General features: G+C 45.5%; 1 protein-coding gene and 1 long non-coding RNA gene across 4 annotated transcripts in view; one reads left to right on the top strand and one right to left on the bottom strand.

The window, feature by feature from the left end:
* LOC103159900 overlaps positions 1-22914 on the bottom strand; it is a 144810-nt gene that overhangs the window by 66148 nt on the left and 55748 nt on the right. For both annotated transcript variants that reach the window (XR_004771740.1, XR_004771741.1), the window contains exon 4: positions 9591-9742. This is a non-coding gene — a long non-coding RNA (uncharacterized LOC103159900). The remainder of the gene's footprint in view (positions 1-9590; positions 9743-22914) is intronic.
* The window catches only part of Ngf (nerve growth factor), a 52083-nt gene that overhangs the window by 1138 nt on the left and 28031 nt on the right, over positions 1-22914 (top strand). The gene's annotated exons all lie outside the window — the stretch shown is intronic.

Genomic DNA, 22914 nt, shown 5'->3' with positions numbered 1-22914 from the left:
CCAAGCTGCAAACCAAAATACTGCTCTCCTGGGTGCCTCTGCCCCTTCTGTCACGGGAGGCCAGTGGAAGCCCTGGAGAAAAGACACTTGATGTATTGTCCTGCATCTATCCCTTCAGTATACTCTCTCTGCCCGTGCCAATCCACTCTCCTCATAGGCATAACCAGCTGAACTTTGCAAGCTTAACTGGCATGGAGGGTCGTGGACCCCCCTCCACCCCCAGTAACTTCTCCCCAGGGTCTCGAACTTCTGAATCTGTGTTATATCGGTTTGAAAAGATCTGTATAGTTTTGGCCCCTGCCACCCTTCTTGACTGGTGTTACGGTTCCCTACCTAATGAAACTTTCCCTCTCTGCGAGTCACAGGCCACATTAAGCCTGATGGGTTTCATCTGTTGAGTAAGGCATGCGTCAGCCTGGCCATCTGAATACTAATTCATCATAGACAGTATTCCCAGAGGATGACAGGGGACAAGCAGCTGGAAAGGAGCATGGTCTGGGGGATGAGGCCAGCATGGCAGGTACTGATGTACATGTCCCTTGTCCTGGGTAGCTGAAGGAGGATGGAGTTAATGCCACATCTTTCTGTTCCTCCCCTCATCATTCTCCCCAATATTTTAGGCAGGTGGGGAAAAAAAGGGAGAGAGATGCCTCCAAGAGAAAATGTTAAGGAGTACCACCTGTAGGAATTCAGGGTCTCTAGGGCATGGGCACATGATTTGACAGAGCTATAAGAGTGACTCAGAGGGTTTGATAGCCAGCTGAAATCAGTGTCATCCCTGGACAGCCACTGGAAGCAGCCCAAATAATCAGAAAGTTATTTGTTTAGGACAGTCATGCTGATGTTAGTGGCTGTCAATTCTTTACTGTTAACCTTTAGCAAAGAATAGGCTTTCACTTTCTCCTCTTACCCACCTCACAGTCCCCATTTCCCGAGGGCAGTGAGAGGAAAGGATGAGGCCCCACACTCCACTCTCCTCCAGGGAGAACTCTGTGCCCGGACCAGAAAGGGGCCCCAGCTGCCAACATCAGCATGGAGACTAGGGCAGGGCAGGGCAAGGCAGGGCAGGGCTGGAGCCCCAGGGAAGTTTCTCATCGTTACTGAGATTCAGCTGATGAGAAAATCACACACTTCTAAAGGAGAGTTGAGCATGACAGCTGCTCACTTGTGGAGCACAGGGTCTCCTAGCTGTGGGGGGGAATCCACAGAGAATACAGCTACTGCTCTTCTTTGCTAGGTATGTAACCGAGCTGTGCCTACAGGCCCACACAGCACTAACAGACTGAGCCAGAGACCTGGCCATTTGCCTTCTCCTAATAAGAACTTGCAGGCACCTCAGTATCTGGAGCAGGCCGTCCACAGTCAGGAAGTGGAAGGTTTGCTCAGAGTATGTACAAAGTCTCTGGTTATCTGAGAAGCCAAGGACCTGTGTTTCCATTAAGTGTCTCTTTTCTTTCTTTGACTGGCGCTTTTGATCTTACACATTGTTGCTCTCAAGCTTAGCCAGTTCTAAGATTAACTCTGAGAGAATTAGTGTTGTGTCATAGTGATGTCCGCCAGATAAATAAAGAGGAAAGAAAGATCCTTCCTAACTGTTTCCTGGGATGTTTGCTTCTTGACAGTGGGGATATGGTTATGATTTCCGATCCCAAATAGAGAGACTAAGATGGCTCTGAGACCACTGTACAAAACAGAGAAAATGAGGCCTTGGGATCACTGCCAAGGGGGTGTGCACAATGAGGAGATGTTCCTATCTGGGCTAAAGGAAATAGACCTTCAGTTACACGGTTTAGACAGGACTGGAGAAATGAGAATCCACCATAGAGGACAGCTGCTTGTGGTTATTGTGTCTTTTTTTTTTTTTTTCTCTTCTATGGACAATATAATGTCTTTTGAGGAATTTCTGTAGATTGTTGGCCTTTGACTGTGATATAGGAAAATCAAATGTAAAGGTTGAGATGGTCTCTTGATTAACCTTGAGTAATCTTCCAATGGAGGTTTTTCCATTGGAAAAAGGAAAGGCAGCTGTGTGACTGTGAGCTCCATCAGTGAGCAAGTCATTAACCTCATGAAATCTGACTAGTGTATTCCATGATGCCTTTTGTAAATGGAGCCATTGACACATCAGGGCAATTCTTGGTTAAGTGTGACCACTCTACACACACAGGAAGTTCAGTGTCCCTGCCTTACCTACTAAATGTCAGAAGTCATGATGGCAGCTGAGTTTGCCTCCATGTGTAAACGGTGCTTCCAGTTAAGACTTCCCTTGGGAATGGAATAAAGGTCATGCTTCCAGGCCCTTCTGTTGAGGCATCTATGATGCAGTCAGAGAGCTGGGACTTTAGAAACCCTAGTCTTTGTCCTCTGAGTATCAATATATCAGACATAGTGCCTCTATCAAAAGGGATCTCAGTGTTATGATCTTTCCAGGTGTCACCCTCTGCCTTCTGTGACTGGAATTTCACTGCAATGGAGAAGAACAACAGAAAGAATGGGGGAAAGGTAGAGGGTATCAGGACAGGGCACCTCCTTCCTCACCCATATGCTGTTGAAAGCATAGACAGACTGCCTGCTCAGGGAGATCCCAGCACTGAAGAAAATCCTTCCCTTCCTTGTCAAAGGGATTATGCTTTGGCAGTAGGAGGTGCCCTCCCTAAAGCAGGAAGCCTTGTCCCCTCACCCCTGACAATGACAGCACTTAATACAACATGAACACATGCTGATAGCAAATAAATCCACCCAGTCAAACTGTGAGGGTAAATGAGAATCAGTGATGTTGCATGGAAGGGATGCTGCTTAAGGCACTGGTGACCTTCTCAAATAGAGCAGCTCACGTTCTCCTCACCTCTGTCCCAGGATTGCACTTGGGAACAAAGAAATACAGTTCAAATTGATAAAAAATAATATTTTTGGAGGATGTATTGGAACACACATTCACTACTTACCTCAAACTTAGTAGAAACAGAAGAGGAAATAAATGTGGAGGTGCTTAGATTTCAGGGTCAATTCTTAATGAGAGCAAAAGAGGAGGAGAAGGACTGGGAGATGGGTGTTCCAGCTGATAAGGTGCTTGCTGTGCAAGCATGAGGACCAAAGTTCAAATCTCCAGTACTCATCTCAAAAGCCAGGTGTGACATGAGCCTGGAATTCTAGCACCAGGGAGGCAGAAACAAGTGAATTCTTGGAACTTGCTGGTTGGTTTAATCTAGTCAAATAGGTGACCTACATGTTCAGTGAAACACCCTGCTTCAAAGCATAAGGTGAAGAGGGAAGAGAAAAAATACCTGACATTACACATGTGTATACATGTGCATGTATGTGCAGAAGCTCGAGCGCACACACACACGGGGTGGGGGGTGGTGGGTTATGGGGTATTTAAAGGATGACAAATGAGGCTAAGCTGATGACAAAATCTGTCAGGTAGGGCTACCTACAATGCTTTCTAAATTGCCCAAGAGTTTGGCAAACCTTTTGCACGTGCAGCAAGTCTTTTTATTGGTAGGGGTATGAGTCAGACTCAGACAGTCAGGACTTCCGTGAAAAGCTAGCAGCCTGAGAAGTTTTGGCACGGCCTGGGTGCCTTTTGCAGGTGGAATCCCGATGAGTGGCTGAATCTGGCTATGAAGTTGACTGGAATGCACAGCCCAAGTTTGGCCCAGAAGCTATCCCATGCTGAGCAGTTACAACCAACTGCTACTGGAATAGTTTCCCAGTAACCACAAGGTATTTGCTGTCTTGGAGGATATTATAGAAGCACATACTCACTGCTCACCTCTGAGTCGTTGAAATGGGAGAGAACATTAATGCATGGCCAAGGCTGATTTTTCCTGTTTCTTTTGGCTGTTCCTTCAGTAGTGAGGGTTGGTGCTCTACATGCTGTTCCTAAGAAAGCTCGGAGACAATAGTCCCTCCTGGTGGAGGCAATAACTCAGCTAGCCCATCTTAGAGAAGGGAAGAGTGTCACATCAGTCCCATAGCTCACAGCCAGCTCCGTAGTTTAAGCATCGTTACTCATGACGTGACCTGCAACTCTTCTCTGCTCGGTTTGATGAAATGATACCCCATGTTTGGATATGAGTAGACCTCACTCAGAGGTCAGCAGACATAGGTACTGCTTCATCATTGTGAATAACCATGTGTCGAATCCTCCACAGCAAGTGGGGGATATCAGGAGGGACAGGTTCCCTCTACATTATGGTTCTGAATTTAACAAAAAATATAAATAATTACACACACACACACACACACACACACACACACACACACACACATCCACTTAAAGAAGAAAGACATCATACTGGTTTCTCATTGCCTGAAAGACGTGCAGCTGATTAATCAGGGAAGGAGGCAGCACTCTATGGAGAGCAGAGGCCCAAAGGACCAGTTTCCTCCCCTGTGGACAAAGTCCATATTGCTGTGGTCTGGCTGCTGTGCTCTGCTGGGATGGTGTGGCTGGAACACCAAAGAGCCTGGCACAGCAGGAGCTCCCCTCCCTAAGTTCTTTCTCCACATGGAAGGTGAAGAGAATCTGGACTCTAGGGAGATGGACCTCCCTCTGTGGTGCTGTCATTTGGATACAATGGGCAGCCTCTCCTTTGAGCTCCATGTATCTCTGTATCTGTAACACTCTGCTGTGTTGGGGGCAAGAAATCTTTTGATGGTGTTGGTGGTGCACACCTTTGATGGTCTTGAAGTCTTCTCTAGGAATTTACACATTTGTGTCTCTGGGTTCGAAGGGACCTTGTGTAATTAACATTCTCACTTTGATGGAATTTCAACCAAGCATTTCATCTTCTGAATTCTGTCTTCCTCATCGTATCTGGGCAAAAAGAGGCCAGTGGGCATTTGTTTGGAATTTTCTTTTGGAGCCAAACTTCTCAGACTTTGCTGTCAGGAAATGTTAGACCTTTTCTTGAAATAAGGTTTTTCTTGAGAATCACCATGTTTTCTGGCAGTTATAGGAGTGTTTTGGTTTCCTTCACTGCATAGCAACTCCTCTGCATGTTTAAGATCCTAAGTGTCTTGTCACATTTACAAGTGGAAGAAGGATGTGGCTTCTGAGCATGTGCTCCCAGATGTAGGACAGGGTAGGCAGCTGCTGCCTCTACAGTCATTTGATTTCATTCTCTCAGCTGGCCTTTTTGTTAATATGCTCCTCGCAGTAGGGCACTGTGGGGGGGGATGTGTGGCAAACACATAATTCTGTAACAAGGATCAAGAGAAAACTGCTCCTGAGGCTCGTCAAGTCATACACAGGAGTCAGGCCTCAAAGGACTAGGAACCTCAGAAAGTTAAAAGCAACATGTCCCACTGTGAGGGGACAGGTCACCTACTATTTTACAAGATTGTAGGTCCAGTGGAGCCAAAATTTATAACTGTTTGGATAATCAAAACTTTGGGTTTGAATGTATCATTTTTTTCTTTTTAAAAATCTCCCCATGAAGCCTGCTGTATCTGTTACCTTTCTTTTTTATTTATTTATTTTTCGAGTTTTTCTGTGGCTTTGGAGGCTGTCCTGGAACTAGCTCTTGTAGACCAGGCTGGTCTCAAACTCACAGAGATCCGCTTGCCTCTGCCTCGAGAGTGCTGGGATTAAAGGTGTGCACCACCAACACCTGGCTAGCTGTTACCTTTCTGTTGCTGTCATAAAATACCATGATCAAGACAACTTATAGAAAAGGTTTTTTGGCTTATGGTTGTTCTAGGGGAACAACCGCCATCATGATCGTGGCGGCAGGCACCAGATAGCAGCAGCAGCTGAGAGCTCATATCTCCAACAGCAAGCAGGAAACAAAAAGAGTGATCTGGGATTGGTGTGTGACTCTTAAAACTCAAAACCCATCACCAGTGACACAGTTCTTCCAGAAAGGCCATATCTTCTAAACTGACCCAAAGAACACCACCAACTGGGGACCAAGTAAACAAACATCTGTATCTATGGGGGATATTCTCATTTAAACCACCACACTGAGCCTGGTGGCACAGGCCTGTGATTTCAGCTATTTGGGAGGCTTAAATACTAGAACCAAAGGCTTAAGACCTGGCTGGGCTACAGAGTGAACTCAAGGCCAGCCTGGGCAACTTAGTGAGACCTTGACTCAAAATAAAGTGTAGAGGTCAGAGGCAGGCCTTAGGTTCAGTCTCTAGTTCTAGGGGGTAAAATAAGTCCTGGTGGCTCAAACAAAATCTGTGAGAATGATCTTTTTATCTTCTGATATAAATTCTCAACTTTGGCGTAGTTACCATTACCCAAAGAAGTACAAATTGTGTGATCCTAACTCCAAAAGGGAAGAGAGGTGAAGGGCCAGGAGATACTGGAAGGCTCTGGAGGGCCTGTGGGGTTTTATGGAAGTCCAGGACCAAAATTCACCAGAATGGGCTTTGTGTTATTCGAACTTACTGAGTTCTATGACCACATTGCATAACCGCAGTGAGCCTCAGTTCCCTCATCTGTGAGAAGCGATCAGAGTACTAGCCACAGAGGGCACCAGGCATCAGCAACAAAGCCTTTGACATCAGCACCTTGCTGCTGATGGTTGTGTTGGGGCAACTGTTAGAACCTGAGGGTAGCTCAGGAAGACAGGGCTAGCTTGACTCAGAAGGCTCCCTCTCAGCATCCAGCATTCAGCCAGCTGCTTTTCCAGGACCTGGCTGCCCTGCCTCCTCTGCCCCTGAAAGCCTAAGAGGTATAGGCTGTCTTTCCCTTTCCTACCTTCTCTCCAGGCCTGTTACTGCTTGCCCAATGCCCCCCATCAGAATCCCACCCCTTAAAAGCCAGACCATCACAGGAAAAAATATATATGTAATGTACTAAGTTAGAAGTTCTGCCGGGGACTCTGTACAGACATGCACAGAAAACATTCAAGGAATTCTTAGGAATAAAAAAAAAAATCGCAAATCTGGATTTTTGCGTGAGGACATCACAGGAACATGTTTTCTCAATTACTGCGCACATTTCTTAGATTGAAGTCACCAGTCCCCAGCTCATCGGGCCTGACTAGCGCTCGGCCACACCTGACCTGGAGTTCACTTTCCATGACTTAATCTGATTCAGCCAACCCAGACACTGGCCCCTCAGCATAGGACAGAATCATCCCCAAATCCTAAGCCAGGGTGGGAGGGGCACACCCCTAAAAACAGCCCAATTTCAGATGCTGGGAATGGAAAGAGACAATTCTATTCTTGCTGTGGAAGAACAGAGTCCCTCAACCCTGGCATTTTCTTGTCCTTTAGCATTTATTGTTAGGTGGTGACCGCACGTGGCCTGGTAGAGCAGATGAATTCTTCAGTCTCTGAAAGGAGAGGAAACAGTCTCTTTTGCAGAAAAGCACACACCAACTGCCTAAAATATCACCCACTGGAGCCTGCGATCAGCAATTGTGTCCTCTGGATGGTTTCCTAGGCTGATGCTTTTCCAAGCAGTGGCTTTGTCAGATATTTCTAATTTCTGAGATACTTGATTAATGATGTCCCCTTGGCAGAGGGATGGTCAGAGCACACAATTAGCAATGTGCTTCAGTGGGACCCTGCCCACACCCACCCAGACCAGCAGAAGGATGAGAAACAGTCCAGATCAACTAGAGGAAGGAGAATGTTTTTCAAAATACAGGGTTAGACCCGTTGGCAGACCGGGAGATAAATTTAGTAGTACCATTCTCATGTGAGGGGAGGTAGGGAGAGATGAGAGGGAGACAGAGAAGAGAAGAAGGGGAAGGAGAGAAAGGAAGGCAGGGAGGGAGGAAGGGTGGACAGATAGATTTGGGTAAAATATTTAAAAACTGACACACATTGGAAATAGCATCATTGCTATTTCAGTTTCATGTTCCTGTACATGTGGAAGTCTTCAGATTGGCTAATAATGGCAAATGTTTTCTATTTAAATTATGAGCTATTGTTTTTTTTTTAAAAAGAAAATCACTGAAAGCTGCAGGTATAGAAGACAGTGTTAGAATTATAGGAAAGGGCAGGGCTCTGAAACAGACAGTTTTGGCATTCATTTGAGCTCATTGTATAGTCTTGGGTAACCTTGCTTCTCTAAGTGTTGCTGCTAACTATAAGGTAGAATAATCGCCCCATCACAGAGATGCTGCATAGGTTAGGACAAAAGTAAACCAAGTACCTGGTGCTCTGCTTGCCCCTTGCAAAGCAGAGGCTTCTGTAGCTCAATATTTACCTCCTCTTTTCCATTCATCCTCTCCTTTGTCTCCTCCTCCTTTCCTCCGTCTCCTCCTCTACACCCTCCTCTATCCTTTGCTTTGTCTTCTGCTTTGTGACTACTCATCTTCATCAAAGCTGTTTTTATCCCTGAGCTTTGCATTTCCTCTGCAAACCTAGCAAAGAAGCACCGAGGAAACCTCCCTTCCTCCCTCTCCCCCCTGCTACTCCATCTCACATGTGCACAGCCATCTTACTTGGACTCTGTTCCCCTAAATGTGACCATGACAGTGGTCATACAAAAGACACCAGGCATCTGTCTCTGTCACTGGTAATGGTCAGAGGGATACTCTGGACTTTCCTAGTCCTGTCACTTTGGTCCTGGTTTGGTTGAAATGACTTTGGATGGATCTTTTGCCTCAATACATATATTTAAATGATAAAAGGGCTGAAACACCATTGCAATGTTGGTAGTTGTCAAATTTCTAAAGAAATCCCTGACCAGGACAGAGGGCTGAAGATTTTCTCATGGCCCATTTGGAGGGTTTACAATAGAAGCAACTGGAAGGTCAAACTGGACACTGGAGGTGACATCTTCAGGTAAGACAAACCTAACCTTGCCCTCAGTCCAACCAACAGTTGGTCCTTGACCCTGGCTGTTCAGTTTACCAGTGGAGGGCACAGGAGAGAGTGACCCCTACTGTGATTGGACTCTTGAGTCAGGAAGGTGACTGCCCCAATTTCCTTGAGAGCCTGGCAGATGTGGCCCTGAGGGCAGATGGGTGGTGACAGACTGCCTGGCTCTTTGTTTGTGGAAGCCTTGCTCCCCTCCTTTGGCTCCCGCTCTTTGCTCCCCTGGGGCTCATTCCAGCTCTTGTAGCAAAATGCCCTTCCTCTAGGCACTGTTTTCAGCTCCAAGACTCAAGGAGGATTATTTGTGACATCTCAAAGGCTGCATTCCTATCCAGACCAGACACTGACTCTTTCTGAGCAGTTTGAGGTTGCAGAACAATAGGGCAGCCAGGAAGAAGGAAGTGGACCTGGTCCTTGGGGTAATTTTGATTTCCATCAGGGTACCCACTTACCTTACCACTCACACGTCAGCCCCTGCAAAACTAATGACACTAGCAAAGACACATTTTAAGTAAGAATCATAGCAAAAGAGAGACACTTGTCCTATCGGACCCAGATCCACCCCTAGCAGGTGGATAATACCAAGCCAAGCACCTGGGAGCTGGAATGGAGTGGTCCAGACCAGAAAGATGAATTGCAATTCCTTGCAGCTGCACCAGGATTTAGAGTAAAGCAAATGCTGTCTGACTTCTGTGCCACAGGAAGGAAAGAAAAAGTGTATTCCTGCCTTGTCTAAAACTTGCAATGACAAATGGAATTACTTGTCCCAGAAACAGCATGCCACCAAGAGTGAAACAAATTACCTTTTTTTCTGATCTGGATTCAAGGGTTTGTTTCTGAGCTGTCCACAGTGGAAGTGCGAACCCTTGGCAATCTTTCTGTTTCCCCTCTGAAGAGGTCAGACGCCAAAGCCCAACACTCTGGATGTCATACCCATGCGTCAGCATTCCTGAATCTTGGAAATGAAAGAAAATATGTTAGGGGTGGGTTGTTTTCTTTTTGTACATGTCCTTGATTTTGAATTTTTCCAAAAAAGAGCAAGATGGGTCAGGAAGCATGGGTCCTATAATGAAGCAAATATGTGTCAAAACACTGTTTATAAAGTGTCTTTAGTATGGGGAAAAAGTCATTTTAAATCATCATAGTATGCAGAATGCTCACTTTCTGCTCATTCCTACTCTGTTGATGATTTTCAATCATGGATTTATATATGATGGTAGAGTTTTGACCTGCATCTTGGATGCTGGAGGAAAGTCAGCAAATCTGCCTGTAGCATTTTCTTTATGAGTTGGGAAAGATTTTACATAGGAAAGAAAATTTCTGATATAATCTGAGTTTGGCAACAACGTTTAAGAGATTAGAGGTTAGTTCTTATTCTTTTTTTATAAAAAGCTTCCTGCTCTTTTCACATACCATCTAAATTGGGCAGATCACAGGACTTCTCTAAGCCTGCTTCCTAATCCAAGGGATGTGAAGATCATATTTACTAGCAGTGCCGGGACCTCACTATGGATATATGAAACTAAGCTATAGACACAGAGGCCAGAAGTGAAGGCCTGGATGGGGTGAGTGGACTCCAGTAGACTCTGACTCTGCTCATGGTTGGGTGTCACTATCCCCAGATGAGCCAGTGCCCTTCTCAACAGCAGAAGCAGATTCGGAAGCTCCTCCAGAAGCCTGGGAAGTAGTGGGGTGTTCTGGCGGTGTCTGGGTGGAGCCTTGCTAATGTGCTAGACATTAAGCAGGCCCTGGGAGCCAGAGTTCAAGAACCCAAGATCAGACCATAAGAAGGAACTAGAGTCTCCAGGCTCTAGTTCCAGGGGTGGGGCTTGAGATGCCCATGATGGGCATACATTACTGTAGCTGCCTGCTTGTCACTGTCCCCACACATAGAGTAGGCTCCTAGTATACATGACTCCTTCAGGTAAAGTTAAGAGAGGTGACTGCCAGTCATCTGCGGCTCCACTGCACACTACAGTGGTATGACATGGATGCAAAATGAAGATGAGTGTGAGGAATTCCCTAAGTACCTGGTGGCCTGGCAGATGAGACCATGGTGCCAGGATGCCCTGGAGACGGGAAGCACTATTGCCCATCATCCTTCATGGGTCTCCTCCTGTGTCTCCTTTTCTGCCTTCTTTGGCACTTCCTGACCTCTATATGTGAGTCTCTGGAGCTTGCTTCAGGGTCCTCTTTATTTTCCAGATCATTCTCCTCCAGGATGATGTCATCCTGCCCATCAATAAACACGACCTAAGATCCTGGATGTCTGTTTCCGCTCTGGACCTCTCCCCTGGGCCCTAGGCTCTGTTTTACAGGCACGGCCACTTGGCTAACTAATGGACATCTCAAATTTAGAAGTTTTGACCCCCTAAGCCACTCCCCTAGTCTTATTTTATTCCCACAGAACAATCTAGCAATTGTCCTCAATTCTATTTTGCTCCTCACTGTTCCCATCCAGTTAACCGGTAAGTCTCGCTGGATTACCCTCATAGTCTACCCACTTCTTGTCACTGCTGCTGCCAATTTAGTCTGAGCCGCCACTGCTGCTCACCCCTAGTAGTACCCCTCTGTTGCTCTTGTTCCCTTGAATACATCATTTTTACCTAGAAGCAGCCAGTACAACCCCTGGCAGGTGGAAATCATGCTGTGGTCTCTTTCAGTCTCCAATCACTTTCCATATACATAGACTAAAATTCACATTCTTGGTGCACACCTGAAATCCCCAAACTTGGGAGGTCGAGGCAGGAGGGTCAGGAGTTCAAGGTTATCTTTGACTACATAGTTTGCAGCCACCTGGGGCTGCATGACCTTGTTTCAAAGCCATGTCTTTGCCATGACCTTTATCACAGAGCTCCTTCACTAAAGGTCATTTTCCTCCCATAGGGAGAAAACAGTCTAGGTATCCACAAAATAGGAATACTACTAAGTCCATTGGATAGAGACCAGGGACAGGCCTAAATAGTCAAAGCACCCATGTACAGGACAGTCCTCCCAAATAAAGAAGGATCTAGCTCCAAATGCCAGGAATGATGCTGGGAAGAAACGGTGTCTAAATGAGCCAGACTGACTGTCTCCAGCATCTCCTGTCACTCCTGACTCTACCTGTCACACCACAACTATAGTGATCATGCTGTGACTTAACTCACTGTATGCAGCCATCTCAGGATCCTGGTAGGTGATGTTCCTGCCTATGGGATCCTCATACCCACTCATCTGTATCTTTGCTCATTATTTGGGTCTGCCTAGATGTCACCTGCTAACTGCTCTAATCTGAAATCTGTCTCCAGCCCCACCAAATCCAGCCACTCCCTTCTGCCATCTGCTTCATTTCATAGTATTCTTAGAATTTATTTCCTTCTTTGACTGCTCCTTCTAAAAGAGTAGAAAATGAGAGCATGGAATTGGCTGTATTCATCAAAGAGTTCATCACACAGTAGGATCCCCAAAAGTATTTGCCAGATGAGTTTAACAAATAATTGGTAAGCATGGCACAGTTGTGGCTTACTGTAGAGGGTCAGAAAAGGAAGCAATTAGTGACAGTGATCTCCAGCTGTTTGAGGAGGTGGCCATGGATGGCACTGCAAGTTCTAGATGCAATGTCTTAAGATGGAACAGGACTTGACAACCATATCCCCCTTGGATACCATGTCTGTGGGCAGCTCTTTTGTAAGTTAGAGACAACTGTGAACTTGATCCTTTAAAAGGCTGAAAAGCTATGCTGGAGGCTGAAGATGCATGACACCATTGGAGAGAGGACTCTGGAAATGGGTGAGGGCAAATCAGAACCAGCAGAGGCAATCTCAGCTCTGGGAGGTTAGGAAAGAAGGAAGGGAGGGCCCCAGGAAAGAGCAGGTGTCTCTAGGGAAGAGCCTCTGGTCCACTGTTTCAGGATCACAGAAAGGACGGAGGCGTTTTTGGTACCAGTCTGTAAGGAGTCAGATGAAGGGAATGGGTTGGAGCTGAGACATTAGGAAGGCAGAAAAGAGGGCATCCAGACAGAGATCTGCACTGTACAGTTACCCTGGCCTCTACAGAGTTGGTAGCACATGGAATTATTATACAAAAGACAGTTGCAAATACTTGGACCCATTGTCCAACACTTGTGCTTGAGTGTGACAATTGTTACGGTAACACCACGTGGGGTGGTGGTGGGCCTTGCCAATGATGGGTAGAGTGTCTTCCCTGAACTAACTCACAGTGATGACACTTGTGGAAGATGAAGTTGGAAAAGAGTTGTTCAGTTTACATGTCCAAGGACCCAAATTTTAGGGGAGGCAGACTCTGGGGTTGGCAATTAGTAGGGTTCCCACTGAAGAAGGGTGCTAGTCACAGGCACACAGCACCAGCCATACCAAAATCTAATCCAAGAAATTGTGTGGTCAGGGTCTGTATTTGCAGGACCACCTTGAGACATGTACTCATGACTGGTTCATTTTGTTGCCAGGATACTTCTGAGGAAGAGATGACTGTGTGGGATTAGCTGGCCAACACCTTGTTTTATTGGTCTGTTAATGTGGATTTAAAGTAACATACCTCAGATGGAGACAGCTTACTCCAACCTATCAAAAATATTCTTATGAAAATTTACAAGGTCTAAAGAGTGATATAATGGTGATGAAATTCAGATGTGTTGGAAGACTCATGTCTAATTTAGTCCTGACTCAGTCCATAGAAATATGGATTTTTCCCACAGACATGGTCTCATAGTTGCCTGGGCACTGTGTGTCTTGCAGGGCTGGACAATTAGGTTGTCTGTCACCCTCAGACTCAGAAGGTACAGACCCCACCCCCACAGGACAACTATCCATCTCTGCTTCTCCAGAGCCTGATGCATCACTGTGGCTTCTCATTCTTAAGAACTCATCTGTCAGCTTGTCACTGGGCTGTCTCCTCCTTGGTGCACATGGGTTTGATGCTCTCAAACTTCTCCTCTGAGCCTTCATTCATACTAGGAATGTGGCTGATAAAGGCTCGGAGAGATGTGTACTCCAGGGGCACATGCTGTAAGCAGCCACCACATTCTCACCATTAGAAAAGGCAACAAGCCAGTCCCTGAAAGGACAGCCAGCAGGCTGATATTAGTCTCTTTTTTTCTTGTGTACCATTAGATGAATTATATGGACTCCTTGAATCTCATTTCCTGAGCTGTGGAAGTGCATTAATCACAATACTTCCTCTATAAAATGATTAAAGGAGAGGGGGGTCACGGAACGCTCAGCCTAGTACTTGGCGAATAAAAGCTGTTCAACAAATGACCGCCTTCCTCGTTACACTCATAAAGTCTCAGAAAGTGAACGGCAGACATCAGTCTTGAAAAGACTTTGGAGCTGGAGGTATTTTTAAGGTAAAGGAGATGAATGGGATGGGAAGAAATCCCCAAACAAGGATTGTAGAAGGTTTGTGTCCACATTTCAACACATGACTTGATGTTCCTTTGTGGGGTAAGCCTCAGTTACACCATCTGTAAGATGGATATCTTATGCTGTGAGGGATAAGGACAACAATGCCTAGAAAATGGTTAGTAACAGTACAGTAGCCTCAACAAAGCTTCTCTCTTGTTCTTGCTGCTGTTATTACACCTAGGCCCTCAGCCACCTCTTTGCCCAGACCCAGCACATAGGTAGAGATGATGCACCCTCTACTTCAAGGGCCTCTTCCTTTTCCAGGGCATTTTTATCCACCCAAATCCTCATAGAGATATAGAGACCACCCACCTCCAGGTGGCTTTGTCACATGGAACAGTGATGGCATGCCCTGCAAGCCTTTGCCCTTTCTTTTGAGGTTGATCTCTTAGCCCTCACACCTCATTCCTCTGTGGACTCAAAAGCATGGGATCTATGCCCACTGAGGAAGTTTAATTCAGCAACCAGCACAAGACAAGGCGCCAGGCCATATCTTTTGCTACTGGCCCTGCCAGGGAAGGCTGGACCAGGACAGAGAAAACATTCTGGTCATCCACCTTCCTTGGACACAGAAATAAATCATGGGGTTTCTCATTTCAAATGAAAACTACCAAAATAAATATGAGGGTGTTTTTATCTATGTCCCTAAGCAAACATTAAAATGGGGGGACTTTTTGGGTTCCATTGAAATTGGCAATTATAAGCAATTTGCAGTGCAGGGCTATTGTCTATCTTAACCCCAATCATTCGCCAGCAATTGCTATGTCCTTACTGTATGCACACACTGTTCTGGGCTTTAAACATCAAACGGACATTCAAGACTTGCACCTGCATAAAGAATTTATCATCTGATTGGCACTTCTTATTTTTACTTTAATTCCAAGGAAGACATCAAATTTTGAGAGAAAGAGTCACCAAGACAAAACTAATACCACAGGGCCTGGCATCAGGTAGATTCTTCCATGAAGAATGAAAATCAGTGGGGATGGGGAACTCTTCATTAGATGCTGCTGTTCCCAACATATGCTTCCTGGACCATCTGGCCCTCACACATATATACATCCATTGATCTATCTATCTATCTATCTATCTATCTATCTATCTATCTATCTATCATCTATCATAGAGACAACTGCAAACACTGAAGAATCACAGTACTTTCAAAGCAAAAGTCAATGGATTTATAGTGTTGAAAGAATCAGGAGAAACCACCAAGTTCTTTTGCTCAGAGGTAGGGAAAAAATAATGTCACCCATCAGTTGGCTCAAAGTTCTTTGTCTCTAACCATAAAGGAATCATGGGTATGTAAGGAGACGCTCTTTTAGGGCTGGTGTCTGTCAACTTTGTTTTCCTTCGATTTCTGGTAGCTGACAACTACCTGCAGGCAGAAGCAGTAAGTGGCGCCCCCTCGTGTTGCAGTTCCCTAGAGTTCTGGGTATCAGAAAGCAGCCAGTATTAAAGAACTAAGCCCCTGGTCTCAAACTCTTGGCCTTGAGGACTGGGCTGCTCCTGCAGGAAGCTGCTTGCTTGACTTCCACAACTCAGCTGTGGCTGGGTCAGTCTAGGATACCAGCTGGGGCCACTTAGGAGGTGATTCTACTTAGGAGCCAGGATGCCTGGCAGGTCACTCCAAAGTCAGGCACCAAGGTACCCACCATATTGCTCAGGAGTTAAGAGGTCAAGCTGTCATCTGCCTTGCAGCTTTGACAGTGTGCCCTGCGCTAGTGAACAGTTGTGGCCACTCTGCTGCCATTGCCATTCCCTCTGTGCTGTTTCTGCTGCTTTTTATGTTATGAATTCAACACATGTTTCTGAAGGTAGACAAGAGAAGACACTTGAGAGAAGCTTAATTATGCCTAATGCTGCCCTACCAGAAGTCCAGAAGAGCCTTCACTCTCCTACTCACTGAGTGAGCCTTACAAACCTGCTTCTATAACCTAACAATGGATGGATGTTTGGACCAATCACAGCCATTTCCTGGACCAATCATAGCCCTGCCTTTTAGCACCCTACAGCAGTCTCTCTGTTAGGCTACTAGAGGAAGTGCTATGTCCTCTGGCCAAAGTGGAAATAGTTACAGAGACATCTACAGCGAAGGCTTGCCATAACAAAAAGTCTGATACAAACTGTTGCTTACAGCCCTGGCTGGGGCTTTGTCAACAGGAGCCTGGGCGATCAGGCCATCTGTGCATAGTTATCTCAAGATGACCATAGAGTATTCTAGATTGTCACAGTTAACAGTCCTTTTGCAGCAACAGGGCAGAAAGGACAAGTCCAATGGTTACTAATAAGGAGTCAAATTGTCCCATCATAGGAAAATGAATTGTAGACGTGCTTAAAATAAGAGCCTGTCGTTAACACAAATAGCAATTTTAACAGTGTTTAATACCAGCCCAGTGCTCTCGATGGAGGTGGGTCTTCCTTAGCTTTCTTAAAGGAAAAAAGCCAAAGCTAGTAGGAAAAAAATGCCTGGCTTATAGCTAGTGTGAGTAGCAGAGCCGCACTAGGTCTCAGCATACTTTTCCTTTCATCTTTTCACCAAGCTCTTTGTGTTGAGAGCTCATCAGGGCACCAATGACAAAGTTATGTAGTTCCTGCCCTCCTGACGGGCTTTGGAGACCAGTCTAGAAGGCAAACCACGATTATCAATGCCACAAAGAAACCCAAAGTGTCCTTTCCGATGGCAGCAAAGAAGACATGATTCATCTAATATCCAAAAGGTGGGCAGAAGGAGGCAGAAGATGGCTGCTCCAACGATGAAGGGAAATCCTCTTCCTCACCAGGAAACATTTTCTCACGGAGTGCTGTCAGGAGGCTCTCATGGCACTCACACCTGCTCACTTCTCTACCATCTCCAGGCTTTGTGAGGTCACGTGGTAGCTTAAAATTGGCTTCAATGGACGTACTAATACCACAGAAAGCTGCACGTGTCACAAATTCAAGCTCCTCCCTCCCCCTTTCAGGTTTGGGAAGGTACTTTACCAGCTTCATCAGCACCACCTGCTCCCTGCCTGTAGGCAGCACAAACACTGCCCTCATAGCCAAAGGCCTGATGTCCCTCCTGCCGAAACCACCAAGTGCTTGCTCTTGTCAACAAGTGCCTTTGGCCTTGGGGCTGTTTATTTCAGACCCTGGGCCATCTGGCTTCTACTAGAATCCAGGACATCCTAACAAGTTCGTACCAAGCTGCTAAGAAAGGGCCTGTTCTTGTGGTCTTCGTCACCCCCTTGCCATCTAACGATATTTATCAACCACCCACGCCTGCCCAACTCTGTGTGAGACACTTAGCCAGGCCGATCTCGAGTCTGGCTGTGACCCCTGAGGAATTCGGGCCTGGCTACGGCTTCGAAGCTGACATTGTTCTTCCTTGATATAACATGGGTTTCTGAGGCACAAGAATCAGGGCTGGGAGCCCAACTGGGGGGGACACAGGACAGGAGATGGCACAGCTGTTGTTTGCCACTTTGTTCCTCATCACAAGTAGCCCCACATGAGTGGGTACTACCGGTGAGAGAACATGTGATAACCGAGTTTTAAAACAACAGAGTCTATCACCTGTGTACACCAACTGCCGTCATAGTGCTATAGAGAAAAAGCCGATTTTGAGTTCTTAATGAAGACTATCAGAAAGTAAGAATGGGCAGCCACCCCAGAGGTGCAAGTTTTGCAGTGGCAGTGTCTTTGTTTCAAAGTGATATGGTACCTATGAGGGGTGTGTGTGTGTGTGTGTGTGTGTGTGTGTGTGTGTGTGTGTGTGTGTGTGTGTGTGTGTGTGTTGTGTGTGTGTGTGTGTGTGTTCGTGTGTGTGCTGCGTGCCTATGTATATAAGTATGTATGTATACACATGTGCGTGTTAGTTTTTTGTTATTTCCTTGTGCATCTCCAGTAGGCTTCCACTCAAGCAAATTCACAGAATAGCCAGGGTAGCACTTTCAGCTTCTAACACCTGGTCTTGAAGGTTGCCTCTTCCGATCATGCAGCATGAACCTTCATGCTTCAGGGGGAAATCTCCCCAACACAGGAGCTGTTTCGTGAGTAAGGGGCAGTGGTGATCTGCTAGGGTGGCTTGCAGATTAGATGCAATGATGGTTGCTGTTTGGGGGTTCTGTATTCTTGAAGGAGACAACAAGGAAGAGAGTGTGGCTAGAGAGCCTGGAGTCTACAGGAAAAGAGATTTCACAGAGTAGGCAGTGAGTCAGGCAGCCAGGCCAATGGATAGGCATACCACCCCCACCTTCCCATGCTCCCTGTCTGCTGCACTGCATTGGTGGTCTACCACAACGCCCTGAAGCATCCTTTCCTGACCCTGCCCTGAGATCGATAGGCATCCCTGACTCTTTCAGCAAAGTTCACTCACTGGAGGTTCCCAGTCCAGGCATGAGAAGTCAGCAAGATGGGCTGGAGGGAAAGTACTGACCCATCAGTAATGGAGAGACAGAGTAGAATCCCATCGCACAACATGGTTGTGCAGACTGTCAAGGCATCAAGCCAAAGGGACAAGAAAAGATCTGCTCTCCAAACCGTGCCCCTGGCATGGACTGAACCTGCCTGACGAAAGGGCTCATCTAATCCACATAATGTTTCTGTGTGGTCCTGACCTTAGGAGCCCCTGCTGGCCAGAGAAGAAGAACTTGAGTTAACACTAGTATCTGGGGGAGGACAGCCCTTGGGGAAAGAAAGGTGACACTCTTGTTACCAACGTTCTAGTATTGCCTAGGGACAGCTGGAATGTTCATGGTCTGAAGATGAAGGGGTGCTTCCCTTATTGACATCGAAATAATTAGTTTGTTTAGCTTACTGTCTTCCTTGTCCAAATATTGTTCAATAAAACATCTTATTGCTGATAATTATCCAAACATTACAGCAAATGGGGGACTCCTGCCAGGGCCAGGGATGCGTCTCCAATTACACCGAGAGCCAGAGTGTTTTCTTTATTGCCACATAGTCACCTGACTGGCATCCCTGAGCTGTGGCTCAGCAATTATCAATTCCAGGTGAGGATCATGCTGATAAAGAGCAATTTATTCTCTGTGGTCAGATCCCTAAACGTCGAAACGCGTGGGTGACAAACACAGTGGCATTGTTTCCTTGACTGAGTCTTGTTTTCCATGTGTGGGAGGAATTCCAGACTTGAGAATTCTGCGTCCAGACTTCAGAGGTTTTCTTTTTTTCTGATCAAGACAACACAACTAATGATAAAGAACAATACCAGCCTGGCTTCCATGCTCCCAAAGGCTCAGGGTCAAAACGTGACCTCCATGGGGATTGGAGAGGATCCAACAGCAACTACTGTCTTCTGTTGTCAAGTTGGACCACAGGCTCCACCAGACCAGCTCTCTCTTGGCTTCTGTGGCATGAAGCAGACCAGATGTACCTCCTGCTAATGCGCTGGAGGCTGGAACTATTCTTCCAGCTTATTGAAATCAGATGCACGACACTCAGAGGTGCCCTACAAACAGATGGTGGCTCCATGCAAGCACCATCAGAAAATTTCCAGAGCTGTGCCTCCATCTTCAAATGCTCTGACAACTGTGTTTTTTAGCAGGCAAGCATAAGGAAGAAAGGCCTTCTTCCCTTCTCTGTGCACACAGTGTGAGGGGCAAGACCTCTGTCAAATAGAACACTTGTAGAAAGCTATAGCAGCACCTTTGCCCCTTAATCTAGTTTCACTTTTCACGGTTGCAGTCATCTGTGGTCAACCACAGTTCTCTGAAAGTATTCAATGGAAAATTCCAGAAATAAACAAGTCAGTTGTAAATTGCATGCTGTTCTGAGTAGCTCGATAAAAATCCTGCTCCATCCTGCCAGGACATTAATCATCTCTTTAGCCGGGTGTTTTCACACTGTATGGACTACCCCTACCTGTTAGTCACCTGGTAACTGAATTGATTATCAATCACTTTTGAGGTACTGCCATGAGTATGTTGAGTACAGAGAAGCCTAGTGTAGTGTCACAACACCTGGGTCACTCACTTCAAATCATCATGCAGGCCTTGTATCACAGAAGTGTGAGTACAGCACAGTGGGGGGGGGCAATTTATTATAGTATATTGTTATAGCTTTCTATTTTATTTTTAGCTATTGTTAGTCTCCTACTGACTTAATTTATAAATTAAACTTTTTCATAGTTATGTAAAAATAGGAAAAGCATAGTATGTAGAGGGGCTCAGCATTATCAATGTTTCAGGCTATGAGGCAGGGAGTAGGTGTGGTGTCTCAGAACAGATAAAAGATGATTACTTAATAAAAACTCCAATATGATAGATAATTCTGGAAGAATGTGTCCTAAATGCTAATACTAGTCATCTCTTCATAGAAGGGATTGGAAGAAAAATCAATATGGCATTGGAATGAAGGACAATAAGGCTAATGGAGGAATTTACATGTAACCATCAAATATGTAACTTAGCCATAAATCATTGTGAGGTTGCCTGGAAATACATAAAGTATTTTACTCCAGTATTTCAATTTAATTTCAAGAAAATTTTATCTTAGAGAAGTAACAAACTAATTCAGTAGCTCTGCATTTTACATTTTAATCTAGATCATTTTAAATTTCTTTTGCTTTTTCTAAATTAAAAGTATGGCAACTGGGTAAAAGGTTGTTAGAGTAAGTTTACTAAGTGATTGGGATTGGAGATTTACATAAGGAAATCCATTAGTTTTGTCTTTTTCATGAAAAGTACATAGCTCAGGCCCAGTGTGAGCATCAAGTCAAATAATGCATCTAAAATATTTCCCATAGCAACTAACACATACTAGATACTGGAAAAATTTTAGCTATCATCTTATCATCTCAGCATTATTTCTGTCTTTCTCTGTATGTGTGTGTGTGTGTGTGTGTGTGCATATGTGTGTGTGTGTTCAATATATGTTTAATTTTTTATCTTCTTTCAAAGATAACAGCAAGATCTAATTTTTTTAATGTGTGTATATGGTGTGTGTGTGTGTGTGTGTGTGTGTGTGTGTGTGTGTGTGTGTGCGCGCGCGCGCACGCGCGTGCGCGCCCATGTTTACCCATCTGTGAGTTTGGGCATGCACATTGTGGAGGTCTGAGGATAAACTTGGGTGTCAGTCACCTTATTTGAGACAGTCTCTCTTGCTACTCACTGCTATGCATACCAGGATCACTGTCCCAGGAGCTACCAGAGATTCTCCTGTCTCCATCTCTCATCTTGTTGTAGGAAGGAGCATTGGACTAGAGATGCATGCTACTTCGTCCAGCTTTGCTTGTGTTCTGGGGATCCGAACTTAGGTCCTCATGCTTGCATGGTAAACACAGCCCACCAATTTCCCCCAACTGCCTAAGAAATGTTTAAGAGAAGGAGATGGGGGTGTTGTTCAATTAATTGTCTTATTTTCAGAGTCTATGAGATAAATGTGAATGCAAAATAAGCATCCAGGCCCCAGACAAGGTCCTCTAGCTTCTGTCAGCTCTTAACATTCTTCCTTACCCTTTGTTATGCTAAGATGGCAGGTAGTGAGAACTAGAAAAGACCTTAATAACCAGCCAAGTGTCACAGGGAAGCAAAGACATGACTGGCCCCAGCCCTTGATGCTTCTCCCTTTTCCCACTTTGACAGATGGTCTTGCTCCTGGCTAATCCATATTGATGTTGACTTCCTAGGTGATCTCATGATGTCACACCAGCAGTAGCCCACCCCTGGGTCTATAGCAGGTACTTGATAATGGCTTGATCGGTCCTCTGATGTGCCAAGTAAATGCTGAACAGTGTAATTGGAAGCTTAATAACAGAGTCCTTGCCCTCAAAACATTCCCAGAGACTTACCAGGGAAAACATAGCAGGGGTGTGGGAATTTTAGGGACAGAAGACTTATGTACTTTAATTTACAGATGAAAATCATGAGAAAGGAATTGCCCAGTGAGCCCCAGTGAACTACTACTTCACACTTCTTCCCCCAGATATAGCTAATGTTGTGCATTAACTTTGCTTATGTTTGCAGCCCATATCTTCTTCTTTAACTCCAAATGTCTGTATCAGCCACCTCCTATGTCCACCATGAGCTATCTCAAATGTAGGCATGTGAATGTATAAGCTTCTGAATTTAACCTGCCCAATCCTAGCTCTGCCTCTCAACACTGCCAGTGTTACCCAGTGATTTCCACCTCGGTGAATATGCCCTCCATGTAGCAAGATGCTGGAACACTTGAGTATCTTGTTCCCCTCAGTTTCTCATCCCTGCACATCACAGTCCATCAGAACCTCCCACTGACCTTCTTTCTCCAACATATCCCATGGACAATGTTCTCCACTTTACCCACGGTGTTATTACAGTGCAGACTGCAGTCACTGTCCACTCAGATCATTATAGGAGCTGCTTCGGCCATCCTTTGCTCCTCATTCTACACACTCAGTTGAAGTGCTCCCTTTAAAATACTCCAGGCTGTGCCATGGTCTTGCTCAGTACCCATAATAATGCCCAAACTCACTCAGGACTACAGTACCCTGTAAAAGCCAGTTCCACCTGCCCATCAGATCTGACCTCTGACCACTTTGCCTTAGCCCATGGTTCTAAGCCATTGCCTTTGCTCCCTTCCAAAACTTCACTTGGGCCTCCTTGTGACCATTATGGCACAGAAAAACCAAATTAGCACTTTTGCAATTTGTAATCCTAACAAGCTTCCTCTACTTGGCCTTTCTGCATTTTGCTGTCTACTGCTTGATGTTGTTTGCTAGAATTTAAGCTCCTTGATAGCAGAG

This window comes from Cricetulus griseus (genome assembly GCF_003668045.3).
Source record: "Cricetulus griseus strain 17A/GY chromosome 1 unlocalized genomic scaffold, alternate assembly CriGri-PICRH-1.0 chr1_0, whole genome shotgun sequence".
Taxonomy (NCBI): Eukaryota; Metazoa; Chordata; class Mammalia; order Rodentia; family Cricetidae; genus Cricetulus; species Cricetulus griseus.
This window is presented reverse-complemented; position numbering and strand designations above follow the sequence as displayed.